This window comes from Dendrobates tinctorius, unplaced genomic scaffold, assembly GCF_039654945.1.
Source record: "Dendrobates tinctorius isolate UK_male_01 unplaced genomic scaffold, ASM3965494v1 ptg000077l, whole genome shotgun sequence".
Taxonomy (NCBI): Eukaryota; Metazoa; Chordata; class Amphibia; order Anura; family Dendrobatidae; genus Dendrobates; species Dendrobates tinctorius.
In genome coordinates this window covers 2,531,210-2,553,922 of record NW_027361745.1, presented here as the reverse complement: position 1 = coordinate 2,553,922, position 22,713 = coordinate 2,531,210, and positions in this window count along the sequence as shown.

The following is a 22,713-nucleotide window of genomic DNA, read 5'->3' as shown; positions in this document are numbered from 1 at the left end:
TAGAGCATTAGAAATGGGGCCCATTATGTTTGGAGCATTATTTGGGCCCATAAGACAGTGGAGCTTCATCCATGGGGACCAACATATACTGTAGCATTATGTGGAGCTCATCATATACTGTTTCAAACATTATATGGGACCAATGATTCTGTATGGAGAAATGGAGAAATAGATGGGCCTTGTCATGAGATGTAAAAAGTGAAGTATTTTTCATTGTACTATACCGCTATTTCTCTGCCGTATCGGAGCATGATGAGTTGTGGTATGTGTTAAAGGGGCGCTCTTTCGCCCAGGGCACATGAAAACCTGGAGCCAGCCCTACCCCCCCACACAACTTTAGCCAAATAACCCCCATTTTTCAGTGCGTAACTTGTATTATGAAGTTAATTAAGGTTGACAAGCTTAAGTAAGAAGAATTGATGCTTTTGGCATTCAAATGGGCACTGTAGGTGTGTTTCCTGTCCTCCTCTCACTGCCGACTTTTATTCCCCATTGACTTACATTGGGTTTCGTGTTTCGGGACGACCCCGACTTTTCCCTATAGTCGGCCGATCTTGCTCGACCCGACTTTTGGAAAAGTCGGGTTTCACGAAATGAAACTCGACCCTAAAAAACCAAAAGTCGCTCAACTCTAATCATGAGAGATGATAACACCAAGGAATTTGGTCTCTGTGACCCTAAGAACCACTTCGTCATGGATGTAGATTGGAAGTATCTCATGTTGATCTTTCCTAAAATCCACAACCATCTCAGCACTTTTTTTAGTGTTGAGTACAAGATTATTGGCTTTACACCAGTCACATATTCTTTCCACCTCACTCCGATACAAGTCTTCAGCATTTCCCCTGATGAGACCAATCAGTGTCATATCATCGGCAAATTTCAAGATTTTTACTGAGTCTGCTGAAGAGATGCAATCATTCGTATAGAGAGAAAACAGTAACGGGGACAAAACACACCCCTGAGGTGCCCCGATGTTTATGACCAAGGTGTCCGAATTGAATGGTCCAACTTTTCCACTCTGTATCCTGGCTGTCAGGAAGTTATAAATCCACAAGCATAAGTTGAGAGGGACTCCAAGAGCTACCATTTTCTTATGAAGTAAATTCAGATCAATGGTATTGAACGCTGAGCTAAAGTCCATGAAAAGAATCCGGACATATGAGTGCAGTTCATCTGTATGATCCAAAATGTACTTCAGTGCCAGATTGACAGTGTCGTTTGCCGAACGATTCTCCTTATAGGCAAACTGAAGCGGGTCCCATAGCTTCTGCGTGAATTTTATCAGGTGGGACATCATAATTCTTTCGAAGACTTTCATAGCTACAGATGTGAGTGCTACTGGTCTATAGTCGTTCAACTCAGAGGATCCCACTTTCTTGGGGACAGGGATAATTGTGGAATTTTTCCAACACTGAGGTACAACGCACTCTTTCAGTGACACATTGTATATATTTGTCAGTATAGGGGCAAGCTGGGTAGCACATACTTTCAGACACATTGGAGATACACCATCAGGGCCAGGTGCCTTTTTGACCTTAAGTCCCTTCAGGATGCATATCACCTCTGCCTCGGAGATCACTACTTGGGTGTTGCACCATGAATGATCTTTATATGAGCAGACTGAGGAGCTTAGAGATGAATAGCCACTGTGTGTAGAGCTTGCCTCAAATCTGCAGTAGAATTCATTTAACTCTGCTGCCAGACTTCTGCTGGGGTTCACTATAGTGGGGTGGCTTTTATAATTGGTGACCTCTCTTAATCCTCTCCATGCAGATCTACTATCTTTTGATGAGAACCTTTCCTCCAGAATCTTTGCATACTCGTGTTTGGCTAACTTGATCTCTTTAGATAGCGAGTTCCTAAGTTTCTTGAGTTCAGTAATATCGCCTGCTTTATTAGCCTCCTCTTTTCTCTTACGGATCAACCTGACTTTATTTGTAAACCACGGCTTGTTGTTTCCCCGAAAGTGGACAGATTTGGATGGAATAAACGTGTCTTCACAAAAACGGATATATGAGGACACTGCATCAACCCATTCATCCAGACCCGAGCATGTTTCCTGGAATACCTCCCAGTCCGTGCATTCAAAGCATGCTTGTAGTTGCAATTTTGCCTCCTCAGACCATGTCTTTTTTGTATAAACTGTAGGTTTGGATGTTTTCAAACTTTGCCTGTAGGCTGGAATTAAATGAATTAGACAATGATCTGAAAAGCCCACTGCTGCTCTCCTCACTACCCTGTAGGCCCCTTTTATGACTGTATAGCAGTGATCAAGCGTATTGTTCTCTCTCGTGAAGCAGTTTATATGTTGAGTAAATTTGGGGAGATCCAGGTTGAGTTTTCCTTTGTTAAAGTCCCCCATTACGATCACAAATGCTTCTGGAGATCCTTTCTCCCATTCTGATATTTTGCAAGCTAATTCACCAATAGCAGTTTTAACAGATGCTTGAGGGGGAATATATACTGCAACCAGAACCATAGATGAAAACTCTCTTGGAGAGTAAAATGGTCTACAATTGAGTGCAAGGTACTCTAGATCTGGAGAGCAACCTTTTCCCAGTATGTTAACATCACAGCACCAGCTAGTGCTGATGTAGAGACATACCCCACCCCCCTTTGTTTATCTGAAGCTACACTATCACGGTCAGCTCTGTGGATAACAAAACCAGGTAGATCCAGACTACAATCAGGGATGGTCTCATTCAACAAGGTCTCAGTAAAACAAAGATCAGCTGAATTGAAAATATCAGATCTCATGTTACAAAGTAAGCTCAAAGTAAGTTATGTCGCTTATCCATGTTATGTAAAAAAAAAACTTCTAACCTGACGTTAAATTCATCCATTGGTTGTACAAATTATTCTTTTGAAAGGTGAAACCCTTCAAAATGTGGTTTAGTTTAAGAAAATAAATTGGCATCAATGCAGAAATATTGATCATATAATGGACACAGAATGGTCAGATTTTGGTAAGACGAAAACTTTGTCGCCTGGTCATATAATGCACCCAATCCTAGTTTACATCGTCACCTGTGCTCAGTAAATGATCAGTTAATTAGTGGGTGTGTATAAAAAGAAACCCAGCACCCCAAACCTTCACTTGAACTGCAACTTGAGCTCTGACAACATGGCAAAAATCCACCCTGCGACCAAAGCCTGGATTATCAAGAGGCTGAAGACCAGATCCACTGCAGAGGTGGCTGACACCTTTAATGTATCTCAATGTCAAGTACAAAGAATTAAAAAAAGGTTAGAAGAGACTGGAGATGTGTTTGACAAGCCCTGGTCCGGCAGACCCCGCAAGACAACCGCTCAGGAGGAAAGTTTGTTGGTTAGAAAATCCAAAGCAAGCCCTTCTTCCACTGCAGCAGAGCTCCAACAGGCCTGGTCATCTCAAGTCCCTGTGTCAACTAGAACAGTTTGTTGGATTCTGTATCGAAATGGCTTCCATGGTCGAATCAGTGCCCAGAGTACAGCACTAAACAAAAGGCAAATAAACCGTGTGGCATTTGCAAAGTTCCACAGCCTGCTAAACAGATGGATGCTGGAAAAGTGGCAGAGGGCGGATTTCTCTGATGAATCTTCAGTAGAATTACACCACAGCCACGGCAAATACTGCAGGAGACCTACTGGAGCCTGTATGGATCCAAAATACACCCAGAAAACAGTTACATTTTGTGGTGGAAAGGTCATGGTCTGGGGCTTCATTCAGTATAGGAGTGTGCGAAACATTTGCAAGGTGTAAGGCAATATCAATAGCCTAAAATATCAAGTAGTATTAGCTACCTCTTAAATTCCAAATCATAAAAGGGGACAAATTCTGCAGCAGGATGGTGCTCCATCCCATACATTCATCTCTGCAACAAAGTTCCTCCAGGCAATAAAGATCAAGGTGCTCAAGGACTGGCCAGCCCAGTCACCAGGCATGAACATCATTGAACATGTTTGGGGTAGGATGAAAGAGGAAGCTTGGAAGACAAAACCAAAGAATCTAGATGAACTCTGGGAGGCGTGTAAGACTGCATTCTTTGCTATTCCTGATGACTTCATTAATGATTTGTATGAATCATTGTTGAACCGCATGGATGCAGTCCTTCAAGCTCATGGAAGTCACACAAAATATTAAATATGACTCTAATAGCACCACAGCTTCATTCAGCAATGTTATGCAACATATATTTGAATTTTAAGTTAATTATTTGCTTGAATATCATATTACTTTCTGTGGCCAACAACATTTTTGTCTTGCTAAAATCTGACCATTGTGTCCATTAAATGATCAATATTTCTGCATTGATTCCAATTTATTTTCTTAACCTAAACCACATTTTGGAGTGTTTCAGCTTTCAAAAGAATAATTTACACAAACAATGGATGAATTTAATGTGGCGCCCCCAGGAGTATGGTCGCCACAATGGCATTACCTTCCCCTTGGGAGTGTGATGTCATGCTTGGAAGCAATGAAGGGTCTCTCTGTCAGTTAAACACAACACACAACACAGTTCCCACTCCAGGCCAGCAGAGGGAGCTCTGAACCAAAACTGGGGGAAGAGCTGCTCTCTGGGGGCCAGGAAGGGGAAATTAGGAGTTCATGTGAGGAGGGAAACGTGTGTGGACATGAGGAGAAGAGCTGGGAGATTGAGCAGAGAGTTCAGGCTCATTCCCAGCTATAGCACATGATCTGGAGCCCGATCTCCAAGGTTGTATGGATACTGATGTTCCTGCAACAGAAATCGGAGGAATAGGATGCTGTAAATGCTCTATTCCCACATAAGACTCGGAGGCACAACAGCGACATGTGAGCCAGAAGAGAAAGGCTACAGCTGTCTGACATACGAGGGAGTTCTAAAGAGAATAAGCAAGTGGAACTTCAGTGTAGCACTGTACTGCAAGTACCTAAAACTAAGCGCTAGGAAGGAGACTACACAACCCATCTGATAGAGAGATTCCTAAGTTGCTTCCAGGCTAATTAGCTCCTGTGCCATCTGTAATCTGGACCGTGGACTGCATTTGCCAAGCAAAGTAAAGGTAAAAAAACTGCACCCTGTTGTGTCCTTGCCTTCTTCCTGCAAACTCTCCAGGACTGCTAGATCTCTGTGCCAAACACTACACCCTCTTCTTCAACACCTACCCTCTTCATCTTCTCTGCCCAGGGACTACCGCCCTGCCTGTGGAGGGCTACACCATCATTGCTGCACCCCACCATCTGTCCCAGAGGATCTATCTGCAGCGTCGGCTTAACACCTTCATTGCTGAACACCACAACTGGTGTCACAAATCATTCACTCATAAACTTTATTCCATCACTTCATCCCTTTTACATGGGCACCCAGGGCCACGGACCGGGTCACCGCTGCTGTGACATTCCCCGCTGAGAGACCGGCCCGGTACCGAGTACCCCACAGCCCTGGGAGGGCGACCCATTAACGTCAGTTTATAAGCTTTTATTTACAAGACATGGATAATCGACATAACTTGTGTCAGGGAGTGTATACTATATCTTTATTTTTCCCTGATTATTAGTAATAGAAAAATGGCAGAATAAAAATTTGACCAGGATCAATGTCAATATTTTTCCCCAAAGTTTGCTTTGGGGAACACTATACTCTGGAGAATGATAGATGGGGCCCACCATACACTGGAACATTCCAAAGGTGGACATCAGACACTGGAGCAGCATTTACAGGGCCCATTATACACTAGAGCATTAGAAATGGGGCCCATTATGTTTGGAGCATTATTTGGGCCCATAAGACAGTGGAGCTTCATCCATGGGGAACAACATATACTGTAGCATTATGTGGAGCTCATCATATACTGTTTCAAACATTATATGGGACCAATGATTCTGTATGGAGAAATAGATGGGCCTTGTCATGAGATGTAAAAAGTGAAGTATTTTTCATTGTACTATACCGCTATTTCTCTGCCGTATCGGAGCATGATGAGTTGTGGTATGTGTTAAAGGGGCGCTCTTTCGCCCAGGGCACATGAAAACCTGGAGCCAGCCCTACCCCCCCACACAACTTTAGCCAAATAACCCCCATTTTTCAGTGCGTAACTTGTATTATGAAGTTAATTAAGGTTGACAAGCTTAAGTAAGAAGAATTGATGCTTTTGGCATTCAAATGGGCACTGTAGGTGTGTTTCCTGTCCTCCTCTCACTGCCGACTTTTATTCCCCATTGACTTACATTGGGTTTCGTGTTTCGGGACGACCCCGACTTTTCCCTATAGTCGGCCGATCTTGCTCGACCCAACTTTTGGAAAAGTCGGGTTTCACGAAACGAAACTCGACCCTAAAAAAACAAAAGTCGCTCAACTCTAATCATGAGAGATGATAACACCAAGGAATTTGGTCTCTGTGACCCTAAGAACCACTTCGTCATGGATGTAGATTGGAAGTATCTCATGTTGATCTTTCCTAAAATCCACAACCATCTCAGCACTTTTTTTAGTGTTGAGTACATGATTATTGGCTTTACACCAGTCACATATTCTTTCCACCTCACTCCGATACAAGTCTTCAGCATTTCCCCTGATGAGACCAATCAGTGTCATATCATCGGCAAATTTCAAGATTTTTACTGAGTCTGCTGAAGAGATGTAATCATTCGTATAGAGAGAAAACTGTAACGGGGACAAAACACACCCCTGAGGTGCCCCGATGTTTAAACCAAGGTGTCCGAATTGAATGGTCCAACTTTTCCACTCTGTATCCTGGCTGTCAGGAAGTTATAAATCCACAAGCATAAGTTGAGAGGGACTCCAAGAGCTACCATTTTCTTATGAAGTAAATTCAGATCAATGGTATTGAACGCTGAGCTAAAGTCCATGAAAAGAATCCGGACATATGAGTGCAGTTCATCTGTATGATCCAAAATGTACTTCAGTGCCAGATTGACAGTGTCGTTTGCCGAACGATTCTCCTTATAGGCAAACTCTGGATGCAGAGCCAGGCGCCTCCGAAATTCTTCATCATACCGCCACCAGGCGGAAGCACCGTGAGCCTTATAGGAATTATAAATCATATCTTGGTATATAAACAGCTCCAAGCAACTTTCCGGGTGCCGCTGACCCATAACACAACCCAGTACAGCGAAGGCCTGCAACTAGTTGTTCATAGTTTTTGCCACCTTTTGCCGTACCCGATCCAGAAACCTTTCAGCAGGTCTCCGTTCCTTGTCAACCGTGTGTTGATCCACGGAAATCAACGCCCAGATATCAATGTAATCGTTGTTCCATATCTTCAGCTTAGTATCCTCATCTATGTGCGATCCCAGCGCACTAATTCCACAAAACATAGCATCCTTATGCACCCACTCACCAGAAACCAACGTTGGTGGAGGAGGGACTCCCATATGCGGAGGAACTCCGGCTCCCGGATAACCCGCGTGGAAAGGAACACCATGACTTGAAGCCTCAGGCGGCGCGCTCGGCTCAATCCGGCTGGAAGTCCTTGATTGCGCCCTCGACTCCCTGCGACCAGAAGGAGGGCGCTGCACCAGCTCTGGGCTCACAGACGCGCTTGACACCGACGAGGATGACGATGGAGAGCCACGCCTTGAGGACCGAGATTCATGGCCCCTACGGGACGACACCCTACGGCCTCCACGCCTGGATCTTTTCTGATGCCTATCCGGAGCATGATGACCCCGGCGAAAATGGGGGGATAAAGAGGATGAGGAATAGGATCTCCGGCGTCTATGCCTGCCCTGCTTCCTCTTGTGTAACTGTTCCCCTAAGGCATGTGAACCCGACCCTCCCCTGCTCGTACTAGGTCCCGCAGTAGCAGGAGCCACTGTTGTATCCACCAGCCCCTGGCTCACGGTCACAGGGCAGGACTGAGTGACTGATGTCAACCCCGTATTAACTGGGGACTGACAAACCAAAAGGGGCAATAGGTGCTGATTAACCCCAGACTCCTGTGATTGCCCCTGCCCAGGAGTCGCGGAAAGCTGGCCTCCCCCCGGGGGTAATACTGCACTCCCCCCAGGTTGTAAAGCAACTTGTTCCTCCACTGAAGCAGTGGAGGAACTATCCTGTCTATTCCCCATGGTCAACGCTGAGGAATGGATGGGGTTAATCAATCTAATAGGCTGTGCTTGTATACTGCCCCTGAGGCCCACGCTAGTGTCATGCACCTGCCAGGGCTGGATGGAGGGGACAGGGGGCTGTAAAGGCACCGCTGCACTGTTGTGCACACCGGACCAGTGAGACGCTGCAGCCTCGTGCGTCTGACTGGCCGGCAGGAAGTGAGGGGGCTGGGACTTCCTCCTGCCCGAGCGACGCCGAGGAGCACCAGGGGCCCCGGCGACATGTCCCTCAGACGCATTGGAGGGCGGGAGTGCCGAGCGGACCGCCTGCCTCCACTCAATCCCGCCGCCGCCACCTGTCCCTGAAGCGGCGACGCAGCGGCGGCAAGGTCAGCAGCTGGGTGCGGGGGGGCGGGGAGTAACGACGAAGAAAGCTGCAGCTGAGCGCTGGAAAGGTGAGCGCTGAGCCTCGCAATCAGGGATTGCAGCCAGTGCTCACCTTCCTGCTCCGCTCTCTATCTCAGGGCCTCAACCAGGGGGTCAGCCATCCTTCCCAACCGGACAGCGCTAGCACAAACACTTCCAGGACCTGGATACCCGGGGAAAGAGGGGGGAGAAACCTTGTGCCAACCCTATATACTACAGGAAGGGGCTGGGACAACTCCTTTGCTGGCCCTATTGGCTCTGACCTGCCCGAACTATTAACCCCACACCCGCCAATTACAAAAGTGGGCAGGAAAAGCCCGCTGTGCACCTGAGAGACAAGGAGGCATGAACACACCAGTCAGAGGCACTCTCCTTAACCAGTGCAGTGCCTGCCATTGGTGAGAATTTGAAGTTCACTGTAGATTGGAGGACGCTGAACTATTGTCTCAGGCCCAGTAGAGATTACACCACAATGTGACTGGCAGAAATTGGCTGGTGTATGAGAAGGCAGAAGCTGTATATAGTATTGGTGAGAATTTGAATCTCACTGTAGATTGGAGGACGCTGAACTATTGTCTCAGGCCCAGTAGAGATTACATCGCAATGTGACAGTCAGAAATGGGCGGGTGTATGAGAAGACAGAAGCTGTATATAGTATTGGTGAGAATTTGAAGCTCACAGTAGATTGGAGGACGCTGAACTATTGTCTCAGGCCCAGGACAGATTACACCGCAATGTGACAGGCAGAAATTGGCTGGTGTATGAGAAGGCAGAAGTTGTATATAGTATTGGTGAGAATTTGAAGCTCACTGTAGATTGGAGGATGCTGAACTATTGTCTCAGGCCAAGTAGAGATTGCTTGTAAAATAATGCTTAACCTCGTAAAATACTCAGGACTAGTTACCAGATAAAAATATAGTGGCTTATTTGGATTCTTCCATCAAAGAAAAGATTTTTACAGAAAAACATAAAAATAGGTGAAAGAGAGATTGTCCATTAGTTCATAGCAAAAGCTTGTCACCTTCTTTCTCTGGGATTCCACATGGCAAATGGCCTCTGTCTCTCTTTGACTTCTTCATAGTAAAGTTATATACCAGCTGTTCAGTTATGTCCGTGCAGAGATGACATCTTGCGTCTGTGTCTCATGATGGTGAGGGAAGGAGCGAGCGACCTCTAGAGTGAGCCATGAATTATATTCGTCTCTTAAAGCACGTGATCTCTGTATATATGGAGTTTGACATTTACCTCAAGCTAAACTTAAATATGTAGTGGAGCTGAAATTTACCACTTGCTAAAATAGCACATGAAGTGTCAGTGGAAGGCAATGTACAGAACTGAGTATAATAAGAAATTAAACTCCATAACTAATATAAATCCATAACTAATAATATTTAACATTACTCCGCAATGTGACAGGCAGAAATTGGCTGGTGTATGAGAAGGCAGAAGCTGTATAGAGTATTGGTGAGAATTTGAATCTCACTATAGATTGGAGGACGCTGAACTATTGTCTCAGGCCCAGTAGAGATTACTCCGCAATGTGACAGGCAGAAATTGTCTGGTGTATAAGAAGACAGAAGCTGTATATAGTATTGGTGAGAATTTGAAGCTCACTGTAGATTGGAGGACGCTGAACTATTGTCTCAGGCCCAGTAGAGATTACACCGCAATGTGACAGGCAGAAATTGGCTAGTGTATGACTAACTACAAGGTGTATATAGAATTGGGCAGAATTGGAATCTCCCTAGAGTGTAGGTCTGTAAGAACGGACAAACTCCTCAGCTTTTTCTTACAGAGTCACACACAGATAGCTTCAATTTGGCTGCTGAACTATTGTCTCTGGCCCAGGACAGATTACACCACAATGTAATAGGCAGAAATTGCCTAGTGCATGACTAACTACAAGGTGTATATAGAAATGGGGATTTGGATGTTTCGTCCCCAGCAGTTCACCCCCAGCAGTTAGCCCCCAGCAGTTCGCCCCGGGTACATTTCACGCCCGCAAATTTCGTCCCCAGCATTTGGCCCCCAGGAGGTTTCACCCCTGCACATTTAACCCCCGCACATTTCGCCCCCAGCAGTCCCCAGCAGTTCACCCCCAGATGTTTCGCCCCCAGGATTTCGCCCCCGGATGTTTCGCCCCCAGCAGTTCGCCCCCGGATGTTTCGCCCCCAGGAGTTCGCCCCCAGATGTTTCGCCCCTAGAAGTTCGCCCCCGGATGTTTTGCCCCCGGATGTTTCGCCCCCAGCAGTTCGCCCCCAGCAGTTCGCCCCCGGATGTTTCGCCCCCGGATGTTTCTCCCCAAGCAGTTCGCCCCCCGGATGTTTCGCCTCCAGCAGTTCGCCCCCGGATGTTTTGCCCCCAGCAGTTCGCCCCCGGATGTTTCGCCCCAGCAGATCGCCCCCGGATGTTTCGCCCGCAGCAGTTTTCCCCCCGGATGTTTCACCCTCAGATGTTTCGCCCCCAGCAGTTTGCCCCCGGATGTTTCGCCCCCAGCAGTTCGCCCCCGGATGTTTCGCCCCCAGCAGTTCGCCCCCGGATGTTTCGCCCCAGCAGTTCGCCCCCAGATGTTTCGCCCCCAGCAGTTTTCCCCCCGGATGTTTCGCCCCCTGCAGTTTACCCCCAGATGTTTCTCCCCCAGCAGTTCGCCCCCGGATGTTTCGCCCCCCAGCAGTTTACCCCCGAATGTTTCACCCCCGAGTGTTTCACCCCCAGCAGTTCACCCCCGGATGTTTCGCCCCCGGATGCCCCCAGCAGTTTGCCCCCTGGATGTTTCTCCCCCAGCAGTTTACCCCCGAATGATTCACCCCCGAATGTTTCGCCCCCAGCAGTTCACCCCGGATGTTTCGCCCTCGGATGCCCCAAGCAGTTTGCCTCCCGGATGTTTTGCCCCCCGGATGTTTCACCCCCAGCGGTTCGCCCCCGGATGTTTCGCCCCCAGCAGTTTGCCCCTGGATGTTTCGCCCCCAGCAGTTTGCCCCCGGATGTTTCGCCCCCAGCAGTTTGCCCCCGGATGTTTCGCCCCCAGCAGTTTGCCCCCAGATGTTTCTCCCCCAGCTGTTCGCCCCCCGATGTTTTGCCCCCAGATGTTTCGCGCCTGGATTTTTTGCCCCCAGCAGTTTGCCCCCGGATGTTTCACCTACAGCATTTTGTACCTGGATGTGTCACTGTCTGATGTTTTGCCCCTAGCATTTTGACCCCAGATGTTTCACCCTCTGCTTTTGGGGTCAACATGCAGGGAACAAAACATCTAGGGCTGAACATACCTGATGGTAAAATATACAGGACCCCAATTGCTGGGGATTCTTGTGGCTGCCTTTTCAGCAGCTCTATTGGCTGGCCTTAAAGGAGTATTATCACCCTAGAACACAAAAAAAACTGACATACTTACCTGTCACAGCTGCAGCTCCTTGGGTCCCGGAGTGCAGTCTAGCGGTTCCCCGTGAAGTCTTCTGTCTTTTCATCTTGCCTGGATCACTGGTCCATGAAGCATGAAGAATGCCGCGGCAGTGAGGCCGAATATCTCCTGGCCGCTCACTGACATGACGTCACTCCTGCCCCATTCATCAGTCAATCCAGGGGGCAGGATGCCTCTCCTGTCACCAAAGCACTGCTGCGCATGCGCAATGCCGCGATGAGATCAGGCAGAAGAAGAGGACACTGGGAAGAAGGAGAGGACTCATGGTGGCCTCTGAATCCAGCATGACGATCGCCAGCCCACACAGCCAGGAGAAGATCAGACAAAGATGAACAGAATACCTCTAGGTAAGTACCAGGAGGGGAAGAACGGCAGCATGCTTACCACAACATGATTGCTGAAAGCATGCTGCCTTATTTTGCTGTTCGGCATGAGAATACCCCCTTAAAGCAGGCTATGTATGGAAGCAGCGGGACTGTTGACTGACTACAGGGTTAATCCCACCAAACATCTCTGCAGAACTGAGATATTGGCTTTGCTGAACTAAAGTGGTGGTTAACCAGCTTCTACAGAACCTCTTTATCAGGTCTTCAGAAGGGGGGGTTTGGGATTAGCCCTCACAGAACACTCTGCCAGTACACCAAAGAATGGGGCAGCAGATAAAAGTGGTATTCTCACTTCAGGATCCTTTTTCTATTGATGCCCATTCCTCAGATTAGGCCAAGAATAGGGTCCAGTTGTATTCTGCATTGAACCAGCTGTTTATCAGCAGCTTTCAGGAGGACCAACGACAAGGACAAGTGACTGGAAGCTGCAGCCATAGCTCTCCATGATTTCAGTGAGATCCAGGGAAGCTTGGTAAAGAGCTGATCCCCCGTGACATGCCTTATACAGGGGCATGCACTGCTCTGTGCAGAGAAATGCATGTTCTGGACGGGACTCGATTGTGTGCATCCGGTCTCTCAGTAACAAACGGCCCTTTGGGGACAACCATTAAATTGGTGTGGCCCTTGGTGAATATGAGTCTGACACCCCTGATCTAAGACAAGTGACCATCATTTACTGTCATGTACTAGTGGTGTTACACTTAATGGCTTCTTTTTGTCATCCATTACATATCATACTGTATCTAGTGATGAGCAAACCCGATCTGGAAAGTTCAGGTTTCGTATCGAACATTGCCTGCTCGGGTTCAACCACACCGACCCCAAACAGGCAATGTTTAGAGTTTTCTCATCAAAAAAGAAAAATCGCTTCTCTCCCCTTTGCCGAGGTCCCGACCTGTGTGGAGAGTCTCCTTGATCAAGGAAATCCCTAGCTAGGAATAATGAAAGGGATTCCCCCGGGTACGATGACATTCACACAATGTGGAAGTGCATGGAAGAGGACCCTCCGCGTCTGCCGGTACCTCATAGAACCATAGGAAAAAGGATGATCACAAGGCAATTATTTGTGTATATAAAAATATCATTTTTATTGAAACAAATTCATTAAAACCATACTGCCAAAACTGGGGAAGTAGGAGAGTACAGATACACTCACTGCTCACAGTCACTCATTAATTCATAATTAACGCGCAAATCCAGGAAGAGACAGCTACCACGAAAACAGATAGACACAGGGACTGCCAGCAATATATTGCAGCTACAAGGGGCAGAACTGAAAAAGCCCTAATAATAAACTACTACAAATATTAATATAGCCATAATTATATCGCAAGGTGTATAGGCCACATCACAGATTATGATCTAGATGTCCACCATAAAACAATGCCGCTTTCTTGGCAATAACCCTCATACCCATAATTACAATAATACTCCGCAAATATAATCAGATAAATGTGGTCACTTCTGGTCCGCGCGACTGGAAGTAACGCTTACCACTGGGATGTGACACGTCACATCCGGGTGGTGAGTGTCACTTCCGGTCGCGTGGTATACCACGCTGTGGCTGGGAGATATAAATAATGGAGACACATGGTTGGTAGCAGGCCCTTTGAGAAAGGAGCTGAAACGCACGTCGGGGTGGACGTGCTAGTCCAGGAGGTAGCAGCACCCTGTATAAGAGATACCCAATGGTAATTTTACCTGATTATATTAAAAAACACACTCCCCTTGAAAAAGCAAATGTGAAACGCGCGATGGGGTACCGCCACTACTTAAGGTAATGTAGCAACAATTTTTCTTTTATATATCTTCCTTATACCTTAGCTTTCAAATCTCTGATATGTACTCTGGTCATTTGTGCCACATGGATTAACTTTTCTTTACCTGGAGTTGCATATTTTTTCTTGGACACTTAGGCTAGTTTCACACTAGCATTACTGTGCGCAGCGCAGGGCCGCCGCTAAGCTCCGCCTCCGGCTGCGCCCCCTCCTGTCAGCTGCATGCGATCAGCATACCCTATTCTTAGCATTGGGTATGCTGGTCGTGCACTGGTACACTTTTGTCTGTGCATCCGCCCTTTTTGCGCTGCGCCCATGTGCGCCAAACGTGCATTTTTGTGCGCTCGGTGCAGTGCAAAAAGGGCGGATGCACAACAGAGAATTTTGGGATGAATTCACAGTAAATTTTCCTAATCAGAAGCATCCGTTGTTCATATCTCACATTAAAAACTCACATTTAGTTTCAGATTTTCTGATTTTATAACAAAAACATTAAATTGAAGCAAAATCTGGTGTGAAGGAGCTAAACAATAGCTTTTTCTACAACATGTATTGTCCCAGTGGAAAATGATATATTCCTCTTTAAAAATGCCTCCAAGATTCAAAAATGTCACATTTTCAAAGTCGTGAAAGGAATATCGGCGGCAGAAACTAGCAAAATGCAGAATTCCATGATAATAAAAGGTTTACATCAGGAAAAACACGCAAACGTGTAAGAAGTATTTGTGAAAAAAACATACTAACTCAACGGGTCATTAGGTCGGGGTCATATGCAGCGTAAAGGTCTAAATCCCATCCACATGCTGATGAAAAGATGCACAGTTAAAAAAAAATGACCTGCAGTGCAGCAGTGGTGTACCTACCAGGTAGGCAGGGGACGCCACTGCCCTCGGGCCGTCAGGGGCCTGCCGCCAAGGGGTGTAATGCGCCCATGAACAGCGGGCCCCCTGGATCTGTCATGCTCTAGTAGGTGCCTGTCTCCTCCTGGAGCATGGCAAGGATAAACTAATACCGCCTGCTGCTACTGCGCTGCTTTCCTCACTCTGCTTCGATACAGATCCTGAGGCGTGAGCGATCACATGATTGCATACATCATTCCAGGTCCTGTATCAAAGCAGCGTGTGGCAGCAGGTGGTGAATATTAACCTGCCATGTTCCGGTAAGTGACCGGCACCTAGCGGGGCATGGTGTACCCTCTTCCCAGCACTAATTCAGCATTGGAACTTCATTTCAGGCTGTTGGCAGGGGGCATGGCTAGAGGGGCAGGGCAGAGGTTAGGAGACATGTTAATGAATCCTTAAGGTCCATTCACATGCACTAAGGAGTTGCAGCAGACAATCTGCAGCTAATTTATAGCAGGAAATTCTACACTAAAATTGACATCTAGTGATGAGGGTCTGATGCGACAACCTCGTCCTCTGGCTGTGATTGACTATGGCTGGATACCTGCAAATCATGGTTGGTGGACAAGGTTACCACTCTGCTTATGAACATGGCAGACCACTGCATCTCAAAGGCAGGACTGAGCAGAGAATCAGACTGCAACTAAAAAAGTGAGGCATAGTTGGAATCAGCAGGCCTCACCCGACATTACACTGTCCTCAAAGTTTCCCTTTAAGGTAAAATAATCACATAGTATTCTATATATAATTCTATATCATCACTTTGTAATAGATAAATTTTCACGTTTGTGCAACATAAACTTTGCAATAATTCTATATAATGGAAATGTTAAATGCTCACCAGAGTCCTGCAGAAGGAACTGCTGCTGGATACCATCAATACTGATCCCCTGGAACTCCTGGGTAATAACAAGTTGATCAAGGGTTTGGGGCAACCACGGAATATTGCCACGTTGCCTTGATAATCGCATTGTTCTCTTCAGTGATGCTTTCCTTGGGAGAAGTGCTACAACATTAGAATGGGCTCCTGACTTCTGTGAGAATCTGTGGTGGTGTCTCCTGTGTTGTCCTTGCCCTGGTGACCGCCTCATTGACAAGTCGGATGGCTTCCGGTCTTGCTGCTTGTGCTGCGTGGTTGTGGGGATTGGTTACTTGCAAGTCAACCGTTTTTCACAGACCCAGATGGAAAGGACATCGTCAGCCGACCGTTTGGAAGATACGTAAATGTGATTCTCGTAGACCAACTTCTTCCCACGTTTGGATAGAACTGAATTCATACTTGTAGAAAGTGGATGCTGTGGAAGCTGACTGATGTTTGGTGCTAGTACACCTCTCTGTAGAGATTTCAGACACTGCTATATTCTGATGTAAAGATGGAATAAGAGCTCGTCTAATGTAACTTGCAGGACACCTGACATGAAAATTGCTACATCTGCAACAAAACTTGCAAAAAAGCAGCTCAGTGCTGGGTCAGGTAAAAGCTCACAAAATGTTTTGATTTTAGAGTGGTTTACATTCCCCACCTAAATCAGGCCATATTCACACTACATTTTTTAAATCCGTTTATTTTTTTCATGTTATGTTTATGTAACACAAAAACGTGTCAGAAACGTTTTGGAAAATGTCTTGTTAAAATTGCGGCAAAATGCTCTGACACTATAATGCAATCAGTTGTGAGGTTTACAGATGGAAACAGTTGATTTAAAATGTCACAAAAGTGCAGCACTCTGTACAGTACTTATGTGACATGTGAATTGATGACGGACGGGAATTCATGAACCACAAGGACAAACTGGCGAAAAACATGCAAACACAAAATTTTGGGGGCAAAACAGGGTACACACATCCGGGGCAAACTACCAGGGTGAACTGCAGGGGGTGAAACATCCGGGGGCGAACTGCTGGGGGTGAAACATCCAGGGACGAACTGCTGAGGGTGAAAAATCCGGGGGCGAAAAATCCAGGGGTGAACTGCTGGGGGTGAAACATCCAGGGGCGAACTGCTGGGGGTGAAACATCCAGGGACGAACTGCTGGGGGTGAAAAATCCGGGGGCGAACTGCTGGGGGCGAAACATCCGGGGGCGAAACATCCGGGGGCGAACTGCTGGGGGCGAAAAATCCAGGGGCGAACTGCTGGGGGTGAAACATCCAGGGACAAACTGCTGGGGGTGAAAAATCCGGGGGCGAAACATCCAGGGATGAACTGCTGGGGGCGAAACATCCAGGGGCGAACTGCTGGGGGTGAAACATCCAGGGACAAACTGCTGGGGGTGAAAAATCCGGGGGCGAACTGCTGGGGGCGAAACATCCGGGGGCGAAACATCCGGGGGCGAACTGCTGGGGGCGAAAAATCCAGGGGTGAAAAATCCGGGGGTGAAAAATCCGGGGGCGAACTGGCGGAGGCGAACTGCTGGGGGCGAAACGTACGGGGACGAAATGTAACTGGGGGCGAACTGCTGGGGGCGAACTGCTGGGAGCAAATTGCTGGGGGCGAACTGCTGGGGGTAAAACTTTCTAGAACCATAGAATTGGGCAGAATTGGAATCTCCCTAGAGTGTAGGTCTGTAAGAACGGACAAACTCCTCGGCTTTTCCTTACAGAGTCACACACAGATAGCTTCAATTTGTCCGTGACAACATCCGGTACACGGTACTGTGTGAGAAGCGTGCACCGCTGTACGGTGTGTGAAAAAATGAACGCTCAGTAACTCACCAGGACAAAACAATAAAATTTGGATTGCTTTGAAAAAAGCAGTTTGCTCAGCAGTGTGAAAACAGCAATGCAGCTATCAGGGAGCCTTAAAAGGCAGGCTAATAACCAACAGAGCTGATGCAACGAAATATAGCCTCACCTTGCACTGCACAGTAACTGGTGTGTTGTACAGGCAAAATCGCTAGCAACAGAAGTGATTTTTGGTATCTTCTTCCCTGCCTAACGCTCTCCCTACAGAATCAACAGCAGCAGCAGCTCTCCCTATTCTGAGATCAGCATAAGTAACAGGTTGGTCGGCGTGCACGCCTTTTATACCCCCTGTGACGCCACACAAAGCAAGCCAATCACTTGCATGCCCTTCACAAACGTGGTGGTAACTGCTGCCTATGTCATCACGTTGCCCACAGTGTCCGTTCTTCCTGATTGGCTGAAAAAGGGCGCCAAAACATCTTTTGAAACGCGACTTTGGCGCGATGGTTGACGACCTCGTGGCTGACTTCACGCTAAGGTCGAGTTTCGTTTCATGAAACCCGACTTTGGTGAAAGTCGGCGACTTTAGAATTTTTTCGACCCGTTTCGCTCAACTCTAGTTGTGAAGTTTAGGCTATAATTTATTATAAGCCCAATGGAGCAGTTGCAGCTCTTCCCTCAATGGACGGTCAGTACAGCTGTAATTCCTCCTCCCACACTCACTGCTGAGAGATGAAAGCTAAAGATGTTTGTAATCACACTCTGCAGTAGATATTGGGCAGAGATCAGGGTTGGGAGCAGGACTATCTATCATTACTATCATAGGAGAAAGATGTTCTTTTGACATTCTAGAGACATGTTCCTTTTTTACCCTGCACACGCCCAGATAAAAAATCTCTGGTGATGCCCAGTTGGGCTCTTCATAAATTATAACCTGTATTTCTAAACTCGTATCTCCACAGTGGAGATGAGAAATTATAAGATAAAAGCTGTGTTGTGTTCAGCTCTGCAGCCGCTATTCCATGATGAGTCCGGTTTATCATGGAGAAACTGGTAAAAGATTCTCTGTAAGGAGGAAGCAGATAATTTACCAAAACCTCAGAGAAATTTCTACATTTCCCAAACTCTAATACAAATATGGGACGTCCTGATAAATGCATCAATTACTGGAGGTAACGGGATAAGAAATGTGTAAATGTTTATTTCATGCACAGGTTGATAGAAAATCTTGCATCTTACTTTATAAAGGTTTCTATGGGATTAATGTACAGAATTAGTCATTATTATCAGTGGTTCCTCGTATTGTGCAGTCATTCCTTTCTTTTTCTGAGCAGCTCCGTTTTTTTATTCATTCCAGATTTAAACAAAATAATAAAGCATTTAGGGAAAAACACACAACCTAAAAGTCCAGCACTGGAAGCCATCACTGCAAATATCTCCACAGCCACCATGGTCTTCCCCCTGGTGCTCAGATAAGCCGGGATCATGGAAATCCAGACACTGATGAACACCAGCATGCTGAAGGTGATGTACTTGGCCTCATTGAAACTGTCCGGTAATGTCCTCACCATGAAAGCCAAGACATAGTTCACAGCTGCCAGGAGCCCCAGATAACCCAACATGGAGTAGAACCAGATATCTGAGCCTTCATTACACTGAATGATGAGAATCCCAGGATAAGACTCAGTGTCCAGATCTTGGAATGGGGGAGAAATAGACAACCAGAAAACACAGATTACAACCTGAAGGGATGAACATGACAACACTATAGTATAGGGCAGTTTGACATTCAGCCATTTTCTCCAAGTGCTTCCAGGCTTGGTGGACTTAAAAGCAACACAAACCATGACAGTCTTGGCGAGAAGTGAAGAGACGGCTACTGAGAAGAAAAATCCAAAACTGGTTTCACGTAATCTACAAGTTACATCATTGGGACGACCAAGGAACAAAAACACAGAGAGAAAGCTGAGAAAGATGGAGACCAGGAGGAGGTAACTCAGGTTCCGGTTATTCGCTCTCACAATAGGAGTGTCCCGGTAGGAAATAAATATCCCAAAAGTGAAGCCGGTCACAAGACATCCGAAGACCGAGATACAGGAGAATACAGAAGCCATTGTGTCATTCTGGTAAGAGATGAACTCCACCACTTTAGGCAGACATTGGTCTCTCTTCTCATTTGGCCATTTGTCGTTTTGGCATTTTATGCAGCTCTCGCTGTCTGTAGGAAAATTTCACAATGTGTTACTTTTATTGTGGGAAGAATAACTGTTATCTATCTATTACCGTATTTTTCGGACCATAAGACGCACTTTTTCCCAAAAAATTTTTTGGGAAAGTGGGGGGTGCGTCTTATGGTCACAATATACTTACTTGCAACCATGGCTGGTGGCTGATGCGGGTGCCACGGGGCTCTGTGGTGCAGTGGTGGCAGCGGGCTATGCTCCGGTGCAGGGGTAGCGGCTCTCGGGGCTCCGCCGGCATTTCCTCAAAGTCCAGAGGCCCTCGCACGTCTGTTGCTGGCTGCTGCCATGTTGCGGTGGCCTCCGGGAACATGGATGCCGGGAAGATGGCCGCCGGTCCGGGGACGGCGCATGCTCAGGTTCAGATCTTGTCCCGAAATCTCGGGACGAGATCTCATTGCCAAGATTTGAATCTCGTCTCCCGAGATCTCGGGACGAGATCTGAACCTGAGCATGCGCCATCCCCAGACCGGCGGCCATCTTCCCGGCGGCCATGTTCCCGGATGCCACCGCAACATGGCAGCAGCTAGCAACACATGTGCGATGGCCTACGGGCTTTGAGGAAATGCTTTGCGGAGCCGCTGCTCCTGCATCGGATCCGCCGCCCCTGCACCGGAGCACAGCCCGCCGCCACCACCACACCACAGCCCATCTACCCCAGCACAGCCCACATGCCCCAGCACAGCCCAGCTGCCCCAGCACAGCCCATCTGCCCTAGCACAGCACAGCTGCCCCAGCACAGCACAGCCCACCTCCCTCAGCACAGCCCAGCTTCCCTAGTGCAGTCCACCTGCCCCAGCACAGCCCAGCGGCCACAGCACAGCCCAGCTGCCCCAGCACTGCCCAGCTACCCCAGCACAGCCCACCTGCCCCAGCACAGCCCACCTGCCCCAGCACAGCCCAGCTGCCCCAGCACAGCACAGCCCACCTGCCCCAGCACAGCCCACCTGCCCCAGCACAGCCCAGCTGCCCCAGCACAGTACAGCCCACCTGCCCCAGCACAACCAACCTGCCTCAGTACAGCCCACCTGCCCCAGCACAGAGATGCCGCCACCGTGCCAGCCTGGACCACTGAATGACCCCTGTGACCAATCCTCCACCTGTGCCAGATCCCTTCCCTGGTATGCTGAATTTGCACTAAGATTGACCCCCATTTGACACATTATTTTTTTCCCTATTTTCCTTCTGAAAATTTGGGGTGCGTCTTATGGTCCGGTGCATCTTACAGTCCGAAAAATACGGTATCTATCTATCTATTTATTTATCTATTTTAGAAAAAAATAGAGCAGAACACTTTCCAAATAGGTGGGTGCACCGGCCTCCCTGCAAACAATCTGTATACTTGTCAAATATATAAAGATGAAAAATGGTCAGTAGCACTCCAAAAATTACTTCAAGAGTAAGGGGGATCATGCAGGATAAAGGCTCTTGGGAGCCGAAACGTCGCCACGCCATGTGGATCCAATAAAGTCCACTTTACTCTTCAAGTAATTTTTGGAAAGCTTCTTCCCATTTTTTGTCTTTATCTATTTATCTATCTATTGTATATCAATAATCTATTATCTATCTACTAGATGTGCGATAGCATCGGGAGGGCAGTAACATCTCGATGGGGGCAGCTTTGTGGCGCTGGGGGTGGTGGCCCTCCCAATTCCATGCAGTCACAACCGGCATGTAAGATGGTGTTTTGCAGTTGTGCTGGAGATGGTGTGCGGCGCCACCAGAGGGTGGCTGCACTCAATCTCCAGCACAAGCCGCAGTCTTTCCTGCCGGCTGTGACTGCACAGAGGTGGGTGGGCAGGCAGCGGCGGGATCCGGCACGTGTAGTCAGGCAGTGGGTCCTGGCGGGGGTCCTGTGGTGGCATCCCTCTCATTACTCCCCTCTCATTACACCCTCTCATTATACCCCCTTTATTACACCCCCACGTTACACCCCTTTCACAGCCTCATGATCGCAGTGGCGGCCTGGATCCGAGCAGCGGCTGGGATCCAAGCGACGGCCGGGATCCCAATGGCGGTTGGGATCGCAGCAGCAGCCTGGATCCGAGAGGCAGCTGGGATCCCAGGGGCGGTTGGAATCGCAGCAGTGGCTTGGATCCGAGCAGCAGCTGGGATCGCAGCGGTGGTTGGGATCACAGCGGTGGCCTGGATCCGAGCGGCATCACTTGGTTGTACCAAAATGGCAGTCGGCATAATTCGCGTGTGGTGCAGTGGATTGTGGGATTCGGGGACATCCAGACGGAAGTGGATGACAGACAATTTGAGGCAATTATATATCTAGATTAGCTATCTACAGGGTGGGCCATGTATATGGCTACACCTAAATAAAATGGGAATAGTTGGTGATATCAACTTCCTGTTTGTGACACATTAGTATATGGGAGGGGGAAACTTTTCAAGATGGGTGGTGACCATGGCAGCCATTTTGAAGTTGGCCATTTGTATCCAACTTTATAAATGACCCACTCAGGTCTATCCCTATAAATGTCCCACCCTGTATTATCTATTATCTTTTGCATGATCTTGGATATTTACTGGGACTGTTCTACATGTTCTTGTCTGCTGGTGGCTCAGTAAACTATAGCCGCACAGTTTTACCCTCGCCCTGTGTTATCTGAGGAGTATTCTGCCCATGAGAAGGAGTGTGGGCATTATGTGGGATGAGCCCTGGTCCATGCAGTCTTTATAAAGACCCCTCAGCCAGCGGACGAGAGCGCCCACTGACCCTCAAGTCTCCACATCTACTTTAAGAAAAGTTGTCCCCAAATGCTTTTACCCCTGTAAAGTAGAGCTCATCTTCCTCGGGTCCAGCACAAACCGCTGAGCTTTGTGTTTGGCTGCAGTG